We start from the raw sequence: 24,090 nt of genomic DNA on the forward strand, positions 1-24,090 counted from the left end.
TAAATGTGTCAAAAAATGAATGAAGACATGAATAAATGCATTTCTATAGCTTCCAAAATTTTGGAGTACCAAGATAGCTGCACAGGGGCTTCAATACAGCGCCCCCTGTCATTCATCCAGGATTTATACACATCATTGGTACCGCCCAGGGGTGGAATTAGGGAGAAATCACTCGAAAAACTCACCACTGTCGGAGCACCTGGCAGACAGCTTAAACAATTCAACCTCTGCTTATGCCCCAGCCACCACAGAAGCCTCGATATTGAGCAACACTTGTGAAAAAGTATGTATGAAAAGTGTGAAAATGTATCCACTTACTGTAAGTCACTCTGGATAAGAGCATCTGCTAAAATGACTAAAATGTAAAAAATGTATGGTTGGACTGGTGATGGTGAGAAAGATGTGATGGGATTTCTGAGAGGTGTGGTGTCGCAATGTTTATTCGTAGTTGCCTATGGGGCTGTATAGATTTATACAAGTCATATTGGACCCCAACACCCAATCTATCAACCAGTCTAGCCCAGCTCTGTCCTCGCCTCAGCCACAGCCCTGTCTGGGCACACACAAGCTGTGGCATGTATGGGGAAAGGGAGGGTGCAGAGGACATGAGAGTGGCTCAGGAAGGTCCTCATACAGTAGAAATACAGTAATGATAGTGTGTATACAAGTATTGAGGCTGTACATGAGAATGCATTTTTTGTCAGGGTTGTTGGTTCAGTGTCAGAGAAAGAGAGATAGAGAAAAGCAAGAGAGAAAGAGAGACCCACTTTCTGTCATTTCCCCAAGTAGCCGACAGATTATATTTTATCTTCCTCTCTTCCTCTTCCATCTCAGGTATAGATGGACAATTGGGAAATATGATAGACAGACAACGGTCAATTACAAAGACCAAAGCAAATATTGTAATGGCTGATTTACTGCAAACATTTTTTTGTCAATATTGAGATATGGAAACTGTATTTCTTACAATTATGGGTTCAAGTGTCCTCTTCTGCTGAGGTGATGGGAGCTGGGTCTTCAACACATCTTTGAATGCTGGAAATGCAGAGTAGAGTAAAGGCAGTCTGATGCATTCTAATCCTCACAGCCACCATACACTGTATTAATGTGTGTGTGTGTATGTGTGTGTGTGTATATGTGTGTGTGTGTATGTGTGTGTGTGTGTGTGTGTGTGTGCGACTGTGCTTGCAAGAGAGAGTGAACTGAGGCACAGCAATGTCACAGAAAAAGTGCAATAGAATCTTCAGATACACAGCCATAGGGTAGTACAGTGTGAATACCTGTCTGTGTATCAGGGTAGCTGTGTGCATGTGCACATGTGCGTATACTTTTATGTGTGAAGTGAAGCGCAGCAGTGTCGCAGTCGGCCACTGTGACACAATAGAATGCATGCAGCTACCATATAAAAGCCGAGGAATGGTGCTGTAGACGGCCATAAAGGCCAGGCCTGGCTGAACCAGGGGGAAGGAATGAGGTGGTAAACCCCACACTTGGCCCTGCACAGACACAGCACAGGCCTGGCTGGCTGGCTAATTGAAAACGTGTGTGTATGTGTGTATATGTTTGTGCGTGTGTGTATGTGTGTGTGAGTGTAAGTGCAGTGTGAGCCTGTTAAAGTATATGTGTATAAGTGCGAGCGAGACATCGCACAAGTATGAGTCTGTCTGCGCTCATGGCGATATGTCCACCAGTGCCTTAGCCACACCAACGTCACCTACCCCTCTATCCCAGCTTCACCATCCCCATGAACCAGGTCCAACATCTTTGTTTTTGTCGGCGAGCTGCAGTTTCTTCGCCCTGTGACGGCTAATTAAACCATCCCGTAAATATTCCATTATAGGTAGTAAAACTTAATTTTAGATTTCCTGCTCAGCACAGCGTTGTGTCTGATTGCTAGCACACTTGCAGGAGGGGGCCCAAGGGGTTACGAGGGGCAGTGGCTATAGTGTGGCGTGCACAGAGGCCATGGTAAAGCTTGGTAAAGAAGAGCTTTACGGGCCGCCTCTCGCCCGTTAAAGGCCTTTTATCACGTGGTAAACCTGCTCTCTGCTGGTCCACACTACTGTACACTAGAGCCTACTCCTCAACTCAATAACCACAGGAACAGTAACAGCAAAGAAGGTCACATTAATGATGAGGGGGTCACACTAATGACAGTACTTACTGTTACTTTAATGACAAGAGTGGTTGATGTCATTAAATCAGCTGCTGTGAAGGTATTGTTACTTTGGTCCTGTTCTTCACCAATGGTAAGGTGTTAACCTGAGGAGTTTGTAATTTGAACAACTTGGTTAGCATAATCATCACCCTTCTCATAGTGGAAGTATCTAGTCTCCATGAGACGAAGAAGCAAAATACACTGCTCAAAAAAATAAAGGGAACACTAAAATAACACATCCTAGATCTGAATGAATGAAATATTCTTATTAAATACTTTTTTCTTTACATAGTTGAATGTGCTGACAACAAAATCACACAAAAATCATCAATGGAAATCAAATTTATCAATCCATGGAGGTCTGGATTTGGAGTCACACTCAAAATTAAAGTGGAAAACCACACTACAGGCTGATCCAACTTTGATGTAATGTCCTTAAAACAAGTCAAAATGAGGCTCAGTAGTATGTGTGGCCTCCACGTGCCTGTATGACCTCCCTACAATGCCTGGGCATGCTCCTGATGAGGTGGGGGATGGTCTCCTGAGGGATCTCCTCCCAGACCTGGACTAAAGCATCCGCCAACTCCTGGACAGTCTGTGGTGCAACGTGACATGGTGGATGGAGCGAGACATGATGTCCCAGATGTGCTCAATTGGATTCAGGTCTGGGGAACGGGCGGGCCAGTCCATAGCATCAATTCCTTCCTCTTGCAGGAACTGCTGACACACTCCAGCCACATGAGGTCTAGCATTGTCTTGCATTAGGAGGAACCCAGGGCCAACCGCACCAGCATATGGTCTCACAAGGGGTCTGAGGATCTCATCTCGGTACCTAATGGCAGTCAGGCTACCTCTGGCGAGCACATGGAGGGCTGTGCGGCCCCCCAAAGAAATGCCACCCCACACCATGACTGACCCACCGCCAAACCGGTCATGCTGGAGGATGTTGCAGGCAGCAGAACGTTCTCACGTTTGTCACGTGCTCAGTGTGAACCTGCTTTCATCTGTGAAGAGCACAGGGCGCCAGTGGCGAATTTGCCAATCTTGGTGTTCTCTGGCAAATGCCAAACATCCTGCACGGTGTTGGGCTGTAAGTACAACCCCCACCTGTGGACGTCGGGCCCTCATACCACCCTCATGGAGTCTGTTTCTGACCGTTTTAGCAGACATGCACATTTGTGGCCTGCTGGAGGTCATTTTGCAGGGCTCTGGCAGTGCTCCTCCTTGCACAAAGGCGGAGGTAGCGGTCCTGCTGCTGGGTTGTTGCCCTCCTACGGCCTCCTCCACGTCTCCTGATGTACTGGCCTGTCTCCTGGTAGCGCCTCCATGCTCTGGACACTACACTGACAGACACAGCAAACCTTCTTGCCACAGCTCGCATTGATATCCCATTCTGGATGAGCTGCACTACCTGAGCCACTTGTGTGGGTTGTAGACTCCGTCTCATGCTACCACTAGAGTGAATGCACCGCCAGCATTCAAAAGTGACCAAAACATCAGCCAGGAAGCATAGGAACTGATAAGTGGTCTGTGGTCCCCACCTGCAGAACCACTCCTTTATTGGGGGTGTCTTGCTAATTGCCTATAATTTCCACCTGTTGTCTATTCCATTTGCACAACAGCATGTGAAATTTATTGTCAATCAGTGTTGCTTCCTAAGTGGACAGTTTGATTTCACAGAAGTGTGATTGACTTGGAGTTACATTGTGTTGTTTAAGTGTTCCCTTTATTTTTTTGAGCAGTGTATATCAATGCTGGGACCACAGTTAAAATTACGAATTGCTTGTAATGATGTAGACTATTCAAGCTACTCAGGGCTATTCAGATACATTCATACAGTATACTGTAGTATTACACAACATAGAGATAAATTTGGTTTCCACTCTGACGGAAAATGCACAAAGATGATATAATGTAGAAGTGAATGAAAGTCCAGTCAGATATGAGTCATCTACTTTGCTGGACTAGAGTGAGTGAGTCAGAGAGAGCTCACCCAATCTGCAAGTAATCACCTCCTTTCACAGCTGGGGGTCTCTATCTCTCTCAATTTAATTTAATTAAATTAAGGGCTTTACTGGCATGGGAAACATATGTTAACATTGCCAAAGCAAGTGAAGTAGATAATAAACAAAAGTGAAATAAACAATAAAAAGTAATAGTAAACATTACACTCACAGAAGTTCCAAAAGAATAAAGATATTTCAAATATCATATTATGTCTATGTACAGTGTTGTAACGATATGCAAATAGTTAAAGTACAAAAGGGAAAACAAATAAATATGGGTTGTATTTACAATGGTGTTTGTTCTTCACTGGTTGCTCTTTTCTTGTGGCAACAGGTCACAAATCTTGCTGCTGTGATGGCACGTGGTATTTCACCCAGTAGATATGGAAGTTTATCAAAATTGTTTTAGTTTTATTTATTTTATTTCTAATATGGTCATACATTTGGCAGGAGGTTAGGAAGCACGGCTCAGTTTCCACCTCATTTTGTGGGCAGTGTGCGCATAGCCTGTCTTCTCTTGAGAGCCAGGTCTGCCTACAGCAGCCTTTCTCAATAGCAAGGCTATGCTCACTGAGACTGTACATAGTCAAAGCTTTCCTTAATTTTGGGTGAGTCACAGTGGTCAGGTATTCTGACTTAAGGCTTTTTAATGTTAGGTTTGGGAATTGCTTGCAGTTTGGTGTTTGTCCCATTTTGTGCGTTCTTGGTTGGTGAACAGTCCCCAGACCTCACAACCATAAAGGGCAATGGGTTAACGGATTCAAGTATTGTTTGCCAGATCCTAATTGGTATGTTGAATTTTATGTTCCTTTTGATGGCATAGAAGGCCCTTCTTGCCTTGTCTCTCAGCTCGTTCACAGCTTTTTGGGGCGGCGCACAATTGGCAAGGCGTTGTTCGGGTTAGGGAGGGTTTGGCCGGTAAGGATATCATTGTCTCATCGCGCACCAGTGACTCCTGTGGCGGGCTGGACGAAGTGCACGCTAACCAAGGTTGCCAGGTGCACGGTGTTTCCGCTGACACATTGGTGCGGCTGGCTTCCGGGTTGGATGCGCGCTGTGTTAAGATCCAATGCGGCTTGGTTGGGTTGTGTATCGGAGGACGCATGACATTCAACCTTTGTCTCTCCCGAGCACGTACGGGAGTTGCAGCGATGAGACAAGAAAGTAGCTACTAAAACAATTGGATACCACAAAATTGGGGAGAAAAAGGGGTAAAAATAAAATAAAAAAAGAGAATCATACTTTTTAGCCTTTTTCCACCTGTGTTTCGTGAGTGTTTCTTTTCTGTTTTGTGTGTCATCACTAGACAGGACTGTTTAGTTTGTTCGTTCTTCCTAGTTGTTATTTTGTTTAGTGTTCAGTTTTGATTATATTAAAAATCATGAACACTTACCACGCTGCGCCTTGGTCCTCACCTTCTTCCACCGACGACGGCCGTTACAGTTGGCGACAGTAGACATTTGACTTCTGATTCTAGTAGGGTGAGGCCGGGTGCTGCAGACTGTTCTAGTGCCCTCGCCAATTCATTGATATATATAGTTGAAGTCGGAAGTTTACATACACCTTAGCCAAATACATTGAAACTCAGTTTTTCACAATCCCTGACATTTAATCCTAGTAACAATTACCTGTTTTCGGTCAGTTAGGATCACCACTTTATTTTAAGAATGTGAAATGTCAGAATAATAGTTGAGAGAATGATTTATTTCTGCTTTTATTTCTTTAATCACATTTCCAGCGGGTCAGAAGTTTACATACACTCTATTAGTATTTGGTAGCATTGTCTTTAAATTGTTTAACTTGGGTCAAACGTTTCGGGTAGCCTTCCACAAGTTGGGTGAATTTTGGCCCAGTCCTCCTGACAGAGCTGGTGTAACTGAGTCAGGTTTGTAGGCCTTCTTGCTCGCCCTAGCTTTTTCAGTTCTGCCCACAAATGTTCTATAGGATTGAGGTCAGGGCTTTGTGATGGCCACTCCAATACCTTGACTTTGTTGTCCTTAAGCCATTTTGCCACAACTTTGGAAGTATGCTTGGGGTCATTGTTCATTTGGAAGACCAATTTGCGACCAAGCCTTAATTTCCTGACTGATGTCTTGAGATGTTGCTTCAATATATCCACATAGTTTTCCTTCTCATGATGCCATATAATTTGTGAAGTGCATCAGTCCCTCCTGCAGCAAAGCACCCCCACAACATGATGCTGCCACCCCTGTGCTTCACTTTTGGGATGGTGTTCTTCGGCTTGCAAGCTTCCCCCATTTTCCTCCGAACATAACGATGGTCATTATGACCAAACAGTTCTATTTTTGTTTCATCAGAGCAGAGGACATTTCTCCAAATAGTACGATCTTTGTCCCCATGTGCAGTTGCAAACTGTAGTCAGGCTTTTTAAATCACAGTTTTGGAGCAGTGGCTTTTTCCTTGCTGAGCGGCCTTTCAGGTTATGTCAATATAGGACTCGTTTTACTGTGGATATAGGTACTTTTGTACCTGTTTCCTCCAGCATCGTCACAAGGTCCTTTGCTTTTGTTCTGGGATTAATTTGCGCTTTTCGTACCAAAGTACGTTAATCTCTTGGAGACAGAACGCGTCTCCTTTCTGAGTGGCATGATGGCTGCGTGGTCCCATGGTGTTTATACTTGCGTAGTGTTGTTTGTACAGATGAACGTGGTACCTTCAGGCGTTTGGAAATTGCTCTCAAGGATGAACCAGACTTGTGAAGGTCTACAATTTTTTCTGGGAACTTGGCTGATTTTTAAAAATTTTCCCATGATGTCAAGCAAAGAGGCACTGAGTTTGAAGGTAGGCCTTGAAATACATCCACACGTACACCTCCAATTGACTCAAATTATGTCAATTGGCCTATCAGAAGCTTATAAAGCCATGACATCATTTTCTGGAATTTTCCAAGCTGTTTAAAGGCACAGTCAACTTAGTGTATGTAAACTTCTGACCCACTGGAATTGTGATACAGTGAATTGTAAGTGAAATAATCTGTCTGTAAACAATTGTTGGAAAAATTACTTGTGTCGTGCACAAAGTAACCAACTTGCCAAAGCTATAGTTTGTTAACAATGAATTTGTGGAGTGGTTGAAAAACGAGTTTTAATGACTCCAACCTAAGTGTATGTAAACTTCCGACTTCAACTGGGGGGGGATATGTCTGTTTTTGCTAATTTTAACCAATTTGTCTCCACTTTTATGGATTGGGGTGAACAGTCCTTGGCGCTCTCTCTCTCTCTCTCTCTCTCTCTGTCTCTCTCTGTCTCTCTCTCTCCAATTCAAGGAGCATGTGTTTACATTGCCAAAGCAAGTGCAATGGATAAATAAAAGTGAAATTAACAATTAAAAGTGAATAGTAAATATTACCTCAAACGTTCCAGAAACAGACATTTCAAATGTCATATTATGTCTACATTAGTGACTACAGTGTTGTAACAATTTGCAAATAGCTAAGTACAAAAGGGAACATAAATATGAGTTGTATTTACAATGGTGTTTGTTCTTCACTAGTTGCCCTTTTCTGGTAGCAACAGGTCATTCTCCAGGTCATTCTCTTTCTCCTCTTTGGTGGATTGATTCACCTTGTTGGCTAACATCAGTGTTTAGTGTTTTGCTGGACATGTTCTATTAGATTGGTAGGCAAGTTCAAAGACATGCCGCCTGCCAACAGTCCTCCGGTTACTACCTGAGAACTACATTTATTTAGGCGAATGATACCAGCTACAGTGCATTTGAAAATTATTCAGACCCTGTCATGGAGCGCATGTCGTTTGCCAACAATACTTTGACATATGGCGCCAAAGTTGAGTGTTTGTTTTGCACGCCAGTTACAGGATCTGCATACAGGTGTGCCAAGCTTGTAGCATCATACCAAAGAAGACTCAAGGCTGTAATCGCTGCTAAAGGTGCTTCAACAAAGTACTGAGTAAAGGGTCTGAAAACTTATGTAAATGTAATATTTCAGTTTTGTTTTGTTTTTTTCATTTCTAAAAAGCTGTTTTTGCTTTGTCATTATGGGGTATTGTGTGTAGATTGATGAGGGGGAAAAAGGCAAGGTGTCTGAATACTTTCCGAATGGACTGTATGTCAGATAATGTCAGAGAATATCCAGTCAGTCAATGTATTGGTGCTGTACCATTTGTTTGATTGTCCCATAGAAATAAATATACACTGACTATAGTATGGCTCATGCATATGTTTCTCAATGTACTTCAATTTGACTGAGTCATTGTATTGTGGTTTAGTGTGTAGGCTATATTTATTTGTCTTAATTTTTTTGCATAAGCCTCTTTGACTCCTATATTATAAACACAGATTTGATCTTACATGTGATCAGCCCTTCAGATAACTTTTGTTTTTCCAAAGCCCATTTGTCAATGTAAAGTGTCACAGTGTTCAAGCTTTTCCTCGTATGACATCTGATTCCCTTTTAGCTGTATTAAGTCATTAAGTTGTATTCTTGTTTTTCCCTCTCAGAAAACTGACACTGTTACATTTCAAATGAAAGACGTTTGTGGTTAGCTGGAAAGGCTGAATAATTTGGCGCACTGCTCTAGAAATATCTAATGCATGCGTAGGTGGAGTCAAAGCAATGGTATTGTTACAGCTTTCCATGAAGCTTTAAATGCATTTATTTGCCCCAGGCTTAAATTCAACCATCCCTGCTAAACTTAGGGAAGTGATAGAGCTTCTCTGCACATGATCAGATTGTCCATGTATTGATTTAATTTCTGTATATAGACAGACAGGCAAACAGACAGCCAGATAGACAGCCAGCCAGACATACAGACAGACAGAGATTGACAGACTCACAGACACACAGAGAGCCAGCCAGCTGGCCAGATGGTTGGATGGATTTATGGTGAGCTTTATTAGATTGCATACAAAATCAATCATTTCCACCATGACAAATTCTACCTGGCAGTCCTCTTCCTATAGTTGAGAGAGAAAAAAGAGATTGTTTGTTAAGTAAAATTTGTCGTAATGTTAGTGGTTCACAGGGAGTGAGAAGGCTGGATTCCCTGTCTGTTTTTAGCCTATATGTGGAGAGGACTATAGACCATGAGGGCCACAGGCATGTATGGGGTTAGAATGCTATGCTTTATGACTCCAGGCAGCCAGATGAGATGACGCACTGTGAAAAGCCAAAATAACCCAAAGTTATTGGTGCTCATTATACATTTGTTTAGATCTTGTGTTCACCAGATAAGCATAGTTTTAAGTTGTAAGTTTTATTAGTTGTATGTACAGTTTACACATGGTACACCTTCCAACGAAATGCTTCCTTGCATGTTCCTTCTCAACAATTCAACAATAAGAAATAACAACAATAAGAAATAATAAAAGAGAGGAATACAAACAAAGTAAATGGATCAGTAGAATTGAATAAATATTTTAGCATCAGTATAATACAGGAAGGCATCATTTATAGTACAATATTTACACATGCATCAGGAAAGGGCATGTGTGCTAAGGTGTGGTGATTCAGTGCAGGAGGTCAGTCCAGTTCAAGTGTTAGTCTGATGGCTTGTAGATACAAGCAGGCTCAGAGACTGTTTCTATTAGACCTCATGCTCCGATACCATCTGCCCGACGGTAAGGGAGTGAACAGATCATGGCTGGGGTGTGTGTGGTCCTTCATGATGCTGTGGGATTTCTTTAGGCACCGTTTCAAGTAGATGTCCTGGATGGGAGAAAATAACATTGATGTGGATCCCTCAAATGTTAATGTGGATCGGGGCGTTCCCTCCTCTGCTTGCTGAAGTGAACAGTCAACTCCTTTGTTTTGCTGACGTAGAGGGAAAGGTTGTTGTCATGGCAGCACAATGTCAGTTTACTTACCTCCATTACAGACTGACTCGTTGTTGTTGGTTATCAGGCCTACAACTGTGGTGTTGTCAGCAATGTTGATGATCGAGTTGGTGTCGTGCAAAGCCAGGCAGTCATAGGTGAACAGGGAGTACAGCAGAGGACTGAGGACACAACCCCAGTGGGCCCCTTTTTTAAGTCAGTGTGGGTGATTCTCATGAAACCAACTGAAACCATGTTTGTGATGAATTCAGCTATATAGTCTCTAAAAAGAGTAAACAATTTACTATCATATTAAGGCTCACTATATTTGATTTCTGGCTCTTTAACTTGTTTTGGGCTTAAATCTTATTTTAGTGTTTTTTAAATAAAATGTTTTCTCAAAATCTCATTACTGTAATGCGTCCAGGTCAATTTTGTAGGACTTCACATGCATTTAATTTATAAAAATAACTAACATATTTAATTAAAACCAATTAAATATTGTTTTAAGTGGTACAGTACATATTCAAAGACAGTTATCATTTCTGGATATTCACATTACAAACTAGTCATATTTTAGAAACAAAACATGTGTCCAAGCCATGGTTCTCATTACTGTAGAATTTCTTCAAGTTCCTGTACAAGTACAGTGTTTTTTTGTTATACATTTTTTTCGACCCATAATGCATTTCCAAGAAGAGAAGATCAAATATGTCTACAATTTACATTTGATAATTGCTCTCGTACACCCCATTTACCCATTTTATATTGTCATTACCATAACTGTGTAATACTTGATGTTTGAGCAAAGTTATTTATTTAACAATTTACAGTATAATAGATTAGAAAGAGTATGAGTTGATGATGTCATTTTTTTTGTTGCTGAGTCATAATTGCTTCTGCCATTGTTAGCAAAATTTGCGAAGGACTTCTCATTACCGTAATGCCCATTTCTCATGACTGTTTCTCATTATGTGTGCAACAGATACACGCTAACCAAACAGCAGTTCTAGGTGCATGCACAATTTTATTAAAGGGTAACTACACCATTTTCTTTATTGTTGATTTTTCCCAGACCTAAAACATTGTCTCCTGGTGTGATTTAAGCATTGTTAGCACATGCCTTCCTTTTGTTTGACTATTTGAAAAGTGTGATTTTGCTAGAAAAAACCTGAATATATATGTTTTTACCAACCCTGCCCCTTTCACGACACTTTCGCATTTCACCACTGCTAAAAAAAAATCTGGGGGAAACACTGAGTTATCATTTATAATTTAGAGACTTTTAAAAGGCACATTACACTTAAAATCTAAAGTTGTATGTTGTTGTCAGAACTCAAAGTGGTCTTCTGTTAACAAATGTCCCTATCCTAGACCATCTGTTTTGCTACTCATTCACTCAGCCTATTGAGTCCACTAGTCTCATTCACACAGAACTACCCTACGCCTCCAGGTGACTAGTGAGGTCGGCCGCCCCACAACCTGCCCACTCGACCCCTTTCCCTCCTCCCTTCTCCAGACCATCTCTGGAGACATTCTCCCATTCCTTACTTCCCTCATCGACTCATCCCTGACAATTGGCTATGTCCCCTCTGACTTCAAAATGGCCGAGTTGCTTCCCTACTAAAGAAACCAATACTCGACTCATCTGACGTCAAAAACTACAGACCTGTATCTCTTCTTTCTTTTCTTTCTAAAACACTTAAGCTTGCTGTCTCTGATGAACTATCTCGTTATCTCTCTCGGTACGATCTTCTTGACCCTAACCAGTCAGGCTTTAAGACGGGTCACTCAACTGAGACTGCTCTTCTCTGTGTCACGGAGGCTCTCCCCACTGCCAAAGCTGACACTCTCTCTCCTCTGTTCTCATCCTCCTAGATCTATCCACTGCCTTCGACACTGTGAATCATCAGATCCTCCTCTCCACCCTCTCAGGGCTGGACATCTCAGGCGCTGCACACTCTTGGATTGCATCCTACCTGGCAGGCTGCTCCTAACAGGTGATGTGGAGAGGATCTGTGTCTGCACCATGTACTCTCACTACTGGTTTCCCCCAGGGCTCAGTTCTAGGACCTTCTTTCTATACACCAAGTCACTTGGCTCCATCATATCCTCACATGGTCTCTGGCATTGGGGGGTAGGGTTATCATTGCTATGCGGATGACACTCAACTACTTTTCTCTTTCCCCCTTCTGACACCCCGGTGGCGACACGCATCTCTGCGTGCCTGGCTGAAATCTCAACTTGGATGTTGGCCCACCACCTCAAGCTCAAGCTCAACCTCGACAAGACAGAACTGCTCTTCCTCCCAGGGAAGGCCTGCCCGCTCAAAGTCCTCTCCATCATGGTTGACAACTCCACAGTGTCGCCCTCCCAGAATGCAAAGAACCTTGGTGTAACCTTGTACAACACCCTGTCGTTCTCTGTAAACATCAAAGCAGTGACCCGCTCCTGCAGGTTCATGCTCTACAACATCCGTCGAGTACAACCCTACCTCACACAGGAAGCGCCGCAGGGTCCTAATCTAGGCACTTGTCCTCTCCCGTCGGACTACTGCAACTCGCTGTTGGTTGGGCTCCCCGCTTGTGCCATCAAACCCCTGCAACTTATCCAGAATGCTACAACCCGCCTAGTTTTCAACCTTCCCAAGTTCTCTTATGTCACTCCGCTCCGCACACTCCACTGGCTTCTAGTCTAAGCTCGCATCCACTACATGACCATGGTGCTTACCCACGGAACAGCAAGAGGAACAGCCCCTCCCTACCTTCAGGTTATGATCAAACCCTACCCCCCAATGCCACCTCAGGTCTCTTGGCCCACCCACCCCTACTTTCTACGCCTGTGATATGTGGTTGTCCAACCTAGCTCTTAAGATGAATTCACTAACTGTAAGTCGCTCTGGATAAGAGCATCTGCTAAATCACTCAAATGTAAATGTAAAATGTAGATTCAGCTGTATGCAATCCAAAATTAATGGTAAAGACTAAACTTCTTGATGATATATTAGATTGTAAACAGTCATGGTCAAAACATATTTATTCTATTGTATTAAAGATGGGGATAGGTTTGTATGTGATAAATAGATGCTCTGCTTTTTTAACCTTACATGCAACCAAACAAGTCCTGCAAGCTTTGGTTTTGTTGCATCTTGACCATTGCACAGTTGTATGGTCAGGTGCGGCAAAAAAAGGATCTAGAAAAGCTGCATCTGGCCCAGAACAGAGAAGCACGTCTGGCCCACAAATGTACATAGAGGGCCAATGTCAATAACATGCAGGTTAATCTCTCCTAGGTCAAAGTGGAGGAGAGATTGATTGCATCAATGCTTGTCTTTGTAAGAAGTATTGATGTTGAAGTTGTCTGTTCAGCCAGTTAACACACAGTTCAAAACCTACACATACCCACAAGACACGCAATCAAGTCCAGTCAGAGGCTGGGAGGCTGGGAGATGCAGAGTACTGTATAAAGCAATGAGTACATGGACATCTCTTCCATCTCAGGTAACTCAGGCAAGCAATACAATCAGTAAAAAAAAACAGATAAAACATAACCTCATGGAACAATGCAGGCTGTGAAGACACACACACACACACACACACACACACACACACACACACACACAGACTCAACACAGACTCAACAGCCTTTGTTTCTCAAATGACTGCCTCAAATGACTGAGAGTTCAGTGGGTCAAATCGGAGGGCCTGTTGTCCGGACCTCTGGCAGTCTCTATGGGGGTGCCACAGGGTTCAATTCTCGGGCCGACTCTTTTCTATGTATACATCAATGATGTCGTTCTTGCTGCTGGGGATTCTCTGATCCACCTCTACGCAGACGACACCATTCTGTATACTACTGGCCCTTCTTTGGACACTGTGTTAACTAACCTCCAGGCAAGCTTCAATGCCATACAACTCTCCTTCTGTGGCCTCCAATTGCTCTTAAATACAAGTAAAACTAAATGCATGCTCTTCAACCGATCGCTACCTGCACCTACCCGCCTGTCCAACATCACTACTCTGGACGGCTCTGACTAAGAATACGTGGACAACTACAAATACTTAGGTGTCTGGTTAGACTGTAAACTCTCCTTCCAGACCCATATCAAACATCTCCAATCCAAAGTTAAATCTAGAATTGGCTTCCTATTTCGCAACAAAGCATCCTTCACTCATGCTGCCAAACATACCCTTGTAAAACTGACCATCCTACCAATCCTTGACTTTGGCGATGTCATTTACAAAATAGCCTCCAATACCCTACTCAACAAATTGGATGCAGTCTATCACAGTGCAATCCGTTTTGTCACCAAAGCCCCATATACTACCCACCATTGCGACCTGTACGCTCTCGTTGGCTGGCCCTCGCTTCATACTCGTCGCCAAACCCACTGGCTCCATGTCATCTACAAGACCCTGCTAGGTAAAGTCCCCCTTATCTCAGCTCGCTGGTCACCATAGCATCTCCCACCTGTAGCACACGCTCCAGCAGGTATATCTCTCTACTCACCCCCAAAACCAATTCTTTCTTTGGCCGCCTCTCCTTCCAGTTCTCTGCTGCCAATGACTGGAACGAACTACAAAAATCTCTGAAACTGGAAACACTTATCTCCCTCACTAGCTTTAAGCACCAACTGTCAGAGCAGCTCACAGATTACTGCACCTGTACATAGCCCACCTATAATTTAGCCCAAACAACTACCTCTTTCCCAACTGTATTTAATTTTTATTTATTTATTTATTTTGCTCCTTTGCACCCCATTATTTTTATTTCTACTTTGCACATTCTTCCATTGCAAAACTATTCCATTGTTTTACTTGCTATATTGTATTTACTTTGCCACCATGGCCTTTTTTGCCTTTACCTCCCTTCTCACCTCATTTGCTCACATTGTATATAGACTTGTTTATACTGTATTATTGACTGTATGTTTGTTTTACTCCATGTGTAACTCTGTGTCGTTGTATCTGTCGAACTGCTTTGCTTTATCTTGGCCAGGTCGCAATTGTAAATGAGAACTTGTTCTCAACTTGCCTACCTGGTTAAATAAAGGTGCAATAAAAAAATAAATAAAAATATTGCACAAATCTGGCCTTTATGGAAGAGTGGCAAGAAGAAAGCCATTTCTTAAAGATATCCATAAAAAGTGTTGTTTAATGTTTGCCACAAGCCACCTGGGAGACACACCAAACATGTGGAAGAAGGTGCTCTGGTCAGATGAAACCAAAATGGAACTTTTTGGCAACAATGCAAAACGTTATGTTTGGCGTAAAAGCAACACAGCTCATCACCCTGAACACACCAATCCCCACTGTCAAACATGGTGGTGGCAGCATCATGGTTTGGGCCTGCTTTTCTTCAGCAGGGACAGGGAAGATGGTTAAAATTGATGGGAAGATGGATGGAGCCAAATACAGGACCATTCTGGAAGAATACCTGATGGAGTCTGCAAAAGACCTGAGACTGGGACGGAGATTTGTCTTTCAACAAGACAATGATCCAAAACATAAAGCAAAATCTACAATGGAATGGTTCAAAAATAAACATATCCAGGTGTTAGAATGGCCAAGTCAAAGTCCAGACCTGAATCCAATCGAGAATCTGTGGAAAGAACTGAAAACTGCTGTTCACAAATGCTCTCCATCCAACCTCACTGAGCTCGAGCTGTTTCGCAAGGAGGAATGTGAAAAAATTTCAGTCTCTCGATGTGCAAAACTGATAGAGACATACCCCAAGCGACTTACAGCTGTAATCGCAGCAAAAGGTGGCGCTACAAAGTATTAACTTAAGGAGGCTGAATCATTTTGCACGCCCAATTTTTCAGTTTTTGATTTGTTAAAAAAGTTTGAAATATCCAATAAATGTCGTTCCACTTCATGATTGTGTCCCACTTGATTCTTCACAAAAAAATACAGTTTTATATCTTTATGTTTGAAGCCTGAAATGTGGCAAAAGGTCGCAAAGTTCAAGGGGGCCGAATACTTTCGCAAGGCACTGTATATCTCACTGGTCACCCCCAAAGCCAACTCCTCTTTGGCTGCCTTTCCTTCCAGTTCTCTGCTGCCAATGACTGGAACAAATTGCAAATATCACTGAATCTGGAGACTCATATTTCCCTCACTAACTTTAAGCATCAGCTGTCAGAGCAGCATACAGATCATTGCACCTGTACATAGCCATCTGTAAATAGCCCACCCAACTACCTCATCCCCATATTGTTATTTATTTTTTTGTTCCTTTGCACCCCAATATCTCTACTTGCACATTCGTCTTCTGCTCATCTATCACTCCAGTGTTTAATTGCTGAGTTGTAATTGTTTCGCCACTATGGCCTATTTATTGCCTTACCTCCCTAGTCTTACTTCATTTGCACACACTGTATATAGACTTTTATATTGTGTTACTGACTGTACGTTTGTTTATTCCATGTGTAACTCGGTGTTGTTTGTGTCGCACTGCTTTGCTTTATTTTGGACAGGTCGCAGTTGTAAATGAGAACATGTTCTCAACTGGCCTACCTGGTTAAATAAAGGTGAAATAAAATAAAATAAACACACACACACCCGTACACACTGACACACATACTCTACACAGACTCACACATTATTCATAGTATTATTAATTTCTTTCCTCTTCTTTCTATTCTCTTTCTTATAAATGTTAAAAATATTTGTATTGTTCTTTAATCGTAGTGTTCTTAGTTTAGGTTTGTGTTGCAGATCCTGTCCATTAGTGTGCTGTATTTTGTTATGTTCCATGTTTTGTGTGGCGCTCAGGAAGAATAGCTGCTGCTTCATCAACAGCTAATGTCCCCCCAAAAAATTATGAATCACTAGAGGTTGAGGCATAAAGCATGATGTTTTAATTGTTGGCATGCATAGTGGACTCTTCTTGACATTACACTACTTTTACACTAGAAACATTGATATAAACTGTGTTAAAGGGGCATTACACAAAACAATTCAAAGATTAATTGTCAAGATGAATACAAGATGATGCCGAACCTTTGGTGGTTTACACACTAGATTACTGGGAGTTATACTGCATATAGAGTGTGCGACTCTTTTTATTTTTGATAACCTACAGCTTACTCGCTGTTAGTCAGCACCTGTACTAACTTTTAGGGTGTGTGCCAGATCATGCTTTTCACAAGATAAATACACACCCCATGCCATTGATTGTGTAGAGCCAGCTGTATGCCTCAACACCAACAGGAAAAGATGAACACCATATCATTTCCAGATCTTATTCGGTGCTTATCGTTTTCATTTATTTGTATTTTTTTTGCACATGTTTATCTACACAATGAATGGCCTGAGATGTGGACTTAAAGGGGTAGTTCCCACAAATTAAGAAAATACATATTGGCTTCCTTACCCTGTACACAGTCCATGAATGAGTTAAGACAGCAATTCATGCTTGGGTTTTCTTTAGCTTGTCGCTGTCTCCAACCTTTTAGCATTTATAGCACGAAACCAATGTAAGTGAATATTTTTCTCATTTCATTTACAAATCATCTTAAAGGAGCTATGCAATACATTTTTGACACTTTGGGATGATTTGGAGATGGAATGTTGAAATGCTTATATCGGGGATATCCACTTGCATTTGTTTTGTGCTTTAAATGCTAAAAGAAAACCAAGCATGGATTGCTGTCTTACCTTGTCCATCGACTGCTTACAGGGTAAGGAAACCAATGTACTGTACCAATGTAATTTTGTAATTCGGGTGACCTATGCCCATAAGACTACTTTTGAGGTATGAAAGATCTAACAAACATAACATTTGAGTGTAATGCCACTTTAGGGATTGTGTAATAAGGAGGTAGTCTAATAAACAGAACAATTGGATTAATCTAAACTTGGTGTTATTAAGATTGGCAGATAAGGAAAGAAGAGGGCTGCATCAAAAGCATTGAGAGCAACTGTACAGAAATCCAGAGCTGCTTGAGGAGTACAGAAGAAAGGAAAGAGAGGAAAATTGCAGACAAGAGTGTTATTGAGACCTTTATTTAACTTGGCAAGTCAGTTAAGAACAAATTCTTACTTACAATGACATCCTAGGAACAGTGGGTTAACTGCCATGTTCAGGGGCAGAACGACAGATTTTTACCCTGTCAGCTCAGGGATTCGATCTAGCAACCTTTCAGTTACTGGCCCAACGCTCAAACCACTAAGCTACCTGCCGCCCTTACAGAAAGGTTTGGTAACAATGCACATTACATTGCTTTTATATACCTGTGTTGTAACCAGGGCTCTAAATTACACATTTTCATTGGTAACAGTGGTTTTCATTGGTAGAAAAGTTAGGAGCACAACATAATATTAGATTTTTAAATTGATTGAGATGTAGTCTACATTAGGCCTATGTGAATCCTACTTACTTTTTAAGCACTTCCCCTGAAGAAGATATACATTTTCCTTTCTTTCTGTGCCAACAAATGTTTGCATATACTAGTAAAGTTAACAGGTTGTTAGTATGGCTGCACAATATGGGTAAATAATCTACTTGCGATTTTTATACCAAAGATTATTATTTGACTTGCAATATAGATCAAAACACTTGGATGAACTGTTGGAATCATAGAAATAGAAGGATTATTCTAATGCTATGGTTGGTGTTATTTGGCATGACAACAAATTCAAAAGCCAATTAGGTGTTATGACAGCGTAGGAACTAAAGTGTTGGTCGGTGTTTAATCACATTCGAATAGCATTTAAGCAAACATTTTAGAATAGGCTATCTGATTCAGAAAATGCAGTTGCACAAACAGCATGCTGATTTGGGGCGGCAGGTAGCTGTGCTGGGTGGCGGTGGGGAATTAGTTAATATGGTTAAAAATGATATTTTTTGCTTTTGATGAAGTACCGTTTGCTCATTTGATCATTACCATAATGCGGTCTCTACCGTAACATGGATCTCATTACTGAAATGTGTCATCAATGATAAAATATTCCTTGAATAATATGATACAATTAAAAATATTTAAGCTGTGCATAAAATGGGTCATTTGTGTACTTTTTATATTAATTAACATAAATAAATATAAAAAAAACAGGTTATGAACATGCCACGCGTTACAGTAATGAGATAACTGATTTAAATGAAAATATACTTAATACCTCAATTTCATATTTTTTAATGAAATATTGTATTAACCTTGCTATGGGTTTTTTCAAACTCTACAAGTGTTTACGGTAATGAGATTGTTCTGTGCACAATCTTGGAAATCTGAACAGTTAAGATAATTTAACATGGTCAATAATTTGAGATGGTATTTTATCCATAACAAAATAAAAATAAATTGCCTTTGTCTTTTCAAAATTTACCAAGAGTAATACCAAGTTTGGGAGAATCACCAATGTGGAGGAGGTGTTGTTGCCAATCCTCACAGCCTGTGGTTTGCCCATCAGGAAGTCCAGGATCAACAATAGTGTTGAATGGTGAACGGTAGTCAGTGAACATCATTCGCATATATATACAGTAGGTGTTCCTCTTGTGCTATAGCATGTGCTATTCTAAGCATAAAAGTGGAGACAGAACATAGCTTGAGGAAAGTGAGATAGATAGAGTAACATGGACTTCTGCAGACAGATATCAACAGGCATAATATACTGTATAATATACTGTATCTTTCTAAAGAATATCATAGTAGCATCACGAGACCAAAGTGTGCCTGTGTGTGTCTCTGTGTCTGTGTCTGTCTGCGTCAGTGTGTGTGCAGGCCAACCTTTCTCCACAACCAAATGTGCCTAATTTACTGAAAGTTCTGTATGCTAAGTAGTGTAATTCTTTAAGGACTATTAGAGCAAGGCTGGAACTTGCGTATGCTGACTACTCTATCAAAGACACAGTTCACCCCACAAATACATAGTAGTTCACCCTACAACTTCCCAATACACTCTCCAAGATCTACCAGTGTTTTTTCTAAATTAATTATCTTGTGTGTGTCACTGTAAAACAACACCATCAGTCAGCCATGCAGCACAGCCCCACACTGAGATCATGGGGCAATTTTAGAGAAATAAAATTAGATCAAATATGAATGAGATACAGATGACTGAAAATGCTGATCCATGCCAGTGTGCTTTTTTCCTTTCTTTTAAAGGACGTATAAATAATAAAGAGGGCTGTGCAAATTGCATTTTATGTGAATGTGGGTGGCTTCCTCTAAGTAGGACTCGCTAAATGCCTTTAAATGTTTTTTTAAATAGCTAAAGATAGGTTACGTGGGAGTCTGGGAGAGGTGATCGGGCACATTTTGTTGTTTTCCAACTAATGTGACATTAAATGGTGGAGTTTGTGGTCTCTGTAACCTAATGATGGCACCACTGAGATTGACTGGGGCCAATGATGTCAGTATGAGCAGCACACAATGCCCATTGGCTTTGGTTGTTAATGTAACAGGCTGGTTCTGAGTTTACATTTACAACACACACTGTCATCAGCAGCACCACAGCTATTCAAAATATGATGTGACAAACACTGGTTGAATCAATGTTGTTTCCATGAACTTTCATTGAACCAACGTGGAATAGACATTGAATTGACGTCTGTGCCCAGTGGGACTCCATTTGTGTGTGTGCGCATATATATATATTTATTTATTTATTTATTTAATCTTCCTAAAAACCAAGCGTAGCCTCCTCTCAATGAGGGCTGTTTTTTGGTCATTCCCAATACATTAGCCAAGTAGTTAAGACAATCGATAAAGGGTTTGGCTCATGAGACGGCTTCAAAATATATCTTACTCATCAAAGCTTTATTGAAAGTTCAAGTTTGGCTGCAGCAAAACAGTAAGCAAACATCCCTCTATAACTATGTAGGCTATTACATTATTTTAACCAGATCCTGTTATTATTTTGGATGTGCCTAAAAACCACACCATGTGCTGAGAACATGCCTCATACATACAGTGTATTCAGACCCCTTCAGTTTTTCCATATTTTGTTGTTACAGGTCAAATGGATTAAATAAAATATTTTCCTCGTCAATCTATACACAATACCCCATAATGACAAAGTCAGAACAGGTTTTTAGAAACTTTTTCATATTTATAAAAAAACAAAAACAGAAATACCTTATTTATATAAGTATTCAGACCCTTTGCTGAGACTAAATTTAGCTCAGGTGCACCCTGTTTCCATAAATCATCAACTGTCTATATAAGGTCCTACAGTTGACAGTGCATGTTAGAGCAAAAACCAAGCCATGAGGTCGAAGGAATTGTCTATAGAGCTCAGAGACAGGATTGGGTCGAAGCACAGATCTGGGGAAGGGTGCCAAAACATTTCTGCAGCATTGAAGGTCCCCAAGAACACAGTGGCCTCCATCATTCTTAAATGGAAGAGGTTTGCGACCACCAAGACTCTTCCAAGAGCTGGCCGCTCGGGGGAAAAGGGCCTTGGTCAGGGAGGTGACCAAGAACCCAATGATCACTCGGACAGCGCTCTAGAGTTCCACTGTGGAGATGGGAGAACCTTCCAGAAGGACAACCATCTCTGCAGCACTCCACCAATCAGGCCTTTATGGTAGAGTGGCCAGACGGAAGCCACTCCTCAGTAGAAGGCATGACAGCCCGCTTGGAGTTTGCCAAAAGGCACCAATAGGACTTTCAGACCATGAGAAACAAGATTCTCTGGTCTGATGAAACCAAGATTGAACTCTTTGGCCTGAGTGCCATGCGTCACGTCTGGAGAAGCATGGTGGTTGCAGCATAATGCCGTGGGGATGTTTTTCAGCGGCAGGGACTGGGAAACTAGTCAGGATAGAGGAAAAGATGAATGGAGCAAAGTACAGAGAGATTCTTGATGAAAACCTACTTCAGAGTGCTCAGGACCTCAGGCTGGGGCAAAGGTTCACCGTCCTTGAGTGGTCCAGCCAGAGCCCGGACTTGAACCAGATCGAACATCTCTGGAGAGACCTGAAAATAGCTGTGCAGCAACGCTCCCCATACAACCTGACAGAGCTTGAGAGGATCTGCAGAAAATAATGGGAGAAACTCCCCTAATATAGGTGTGCCAAGCTTGTAGCGTCATACCCAAGAAGACTCGAAGGCTTTAACTGCTGCCAAAGTTACTTCAACAAAGTACTGAGTAAAGGGTCTGAATACTTATGCAAATGTTATATTTCAGTTTTTTATTATTAATAAATGTGCAAACATTTCTAAAAAACAGTTTTTGCTTTGTCGTTATGGGGTTATTGTGTGTAGATTGATGAGGGGGAAAAAACTATTTAATACATTTTAGAATAAGACTGTAACGTAACAAAATGTGTAAAAAGTCAACGGGTCTGAATGATTTTCGAATGCACTGTACAATACAATATACGGAAGCCTAGTATGTTTTATTTGAGGAGAAGTACGATGCGTAAAGGACTATACACGTTGAAGCCAATTACAACAATGTTGGCTGTCAACATTCCAAACATATTAAAACAAACAATGGATGTTGCTATCACTTGTTACTGCAGTTTATGCTATTTAATAAACTGTAGTATCAATTCACAATAGACTACAATGAGAATATTTCGTAATTGTAATTGATGACAATGCAAAGACAGTCATTAACCTACAGAATTTGAGACAAACACATGCAGTATTAAGCCATGGAACGTCTTGATTGGCCAGTGAATGGCCAAGCCCTCGTCACGCCTACAACTTGTTTATTCATCAAAACCCAGCCCTTTCACGCCACCGCAAGCCATTGCGCTCATAATAACGGCTGTGAAAATAGCAAAAACATTTGCGACACCCCCCCCCGGACCTATAGCGCTACCGCCAGAGCTTAGATTTACCATTGCATTAAGCTTGTTAAAATAGAGTCCAAAGTGTGCTCTTGTTAATTTTTTCTTACCGCCATACCTTTTCAATTTAGTGCTTAATCTCAATCTTAATCTGAGCCACTTTAAAATGAATTACTTGGCTGTGATGTCACTCGCCACTCTTTTCCTTGCCTGGAGCATTTTTACTCTCTGGAAAGTTTTATTTCTCTTAAAGAAAACAGGGCATAATTATAAGTGCTCTGGCTGAAATGACATGCCACTGGCTGCAGCAGCAGCAGCATAACTCTATCCCTGGCTGGGTATGCCTGTCACTCACTCTACACCAGGGATGGGCAACTTTGATGGGGTTGGGGGCCAAAATAAAATCTGAATTCATCATGAGGGCCGGCAGTGACTCGCGGGTCTGCGTACCCACATTCATATCCTTTTGGGGTCCCTACGTGAAATTTTTTGGAGTGCCTCCCCCCAGCTTGTGAGCAAAACATTTTAGCGCCATCCATCTTGGCAGCGGTGAGAAAGTTAATTTCCTGCAATTCTACACATTTTTGCAATGGGGCGGAGAGTAGATTTAGCAATTTTATAACTAATTTCATGTGGTGGAGAGAAATGTTTGCAGTTTTTGAATGTGATATCTAAGTGACTGAGTGACTAACACTATGTCTAACTGGCAATGAAAGATTATTGGCAGATTCCAATATCATGTTTCTTATAGGCCAACACCAACCAATTATGAATGTGGCATATTGCAAAAGAGTTATTATTCTGTGGTATCTTTTTCTTGCTTTATTTAGGTTTCAGGAGTACCTTTCCCTGGTATATTTTGTGTGTGTGTGCATGTGTGCTCCGTTTGCTGTGGTGGCTGGCCTCCATGGGTGTTCTGGAATATGTTGGGATGTTCTCTGTGTTCTCTGTGTGTCGTGACTCCCTGCTCTGTGTGTGCTGTTATGATAAGTGTGTGTGCTCTGGCATGTATGTGTGTGATGATAAATTGGCCCTCCTGGTTGCCTTTGGTTCCCCACAGGGTATCAGAGTACTGCAGGCAGTAGGGCGACAGAGTGAGTGGGAGGCCACTATGTTGGGCCAAAAGGGCACCCATTATGACATCCTCAGGGTATGACGTCACCTGGCCTGTTGGCCATCACCTTAGCAAGGCCTAACTTGAATCCACGCTTCACTGGTACCTGCTGCATACCAGTGTCCCTCAGAGAAAGAAAAAGGAAGCAGACACTCTTTGGGCAAGATGTTTTTTTCTATAAATAATATGGAGTGTAATTGTTGGAGGTCAGTGGCCTCTACATACGGCCCATTGTGGTTAGTGTGGGCTGTTCAAGAGCTGCTTAGACTGCATGC

The 24,090-nt window shown here is 41.6% G+C and overlaps 1 protein-coding gene across 6 annotated transcripts in view; it reads left to right on the forward strand.

Moving 5' to 3' along the window:
- Positions 1–24,090, forward strand: part of LOC112257946 (transcriptional regulator Erg) — a 103,615-nt gene that overhangs the window by 12,232 nt on the left and 67,293 nt on the right. For 4 of the 6 annotated variants that reach the window (XM_042326877.1, XM_042326875.1, XM_042326879.1 and 1 more), the window contains one exon: positions 11,836–11,957. The exons of the other annotated variants lie outside the window; for them this stretch is intronic. The gene's annotated coding sequence lies outside the window, so the exon portion shown is untranslated. The remainder of the gene's footprint in view (positions 1–11,835; positions 11,958–24,090) is intronic. 6 annotated transcript variants of the gene reach the window in all.

This window comes from Oncorhynchus tshawytscha, linkage group LG09, assembly GCF_018296145.1.
Source record: "Oncorhynchus tshawytscha isolate Ot180627B linkage group LG09, Otsh_v2.0, whole genome shotgun sequence".
Lineage (NCBI taxonomy): Eukaryota > Metazoa > Chordata > Actinopteri > Salmoniformes > Salmonidae > Oncorhynchus > Oncorhynchus tshawytscha.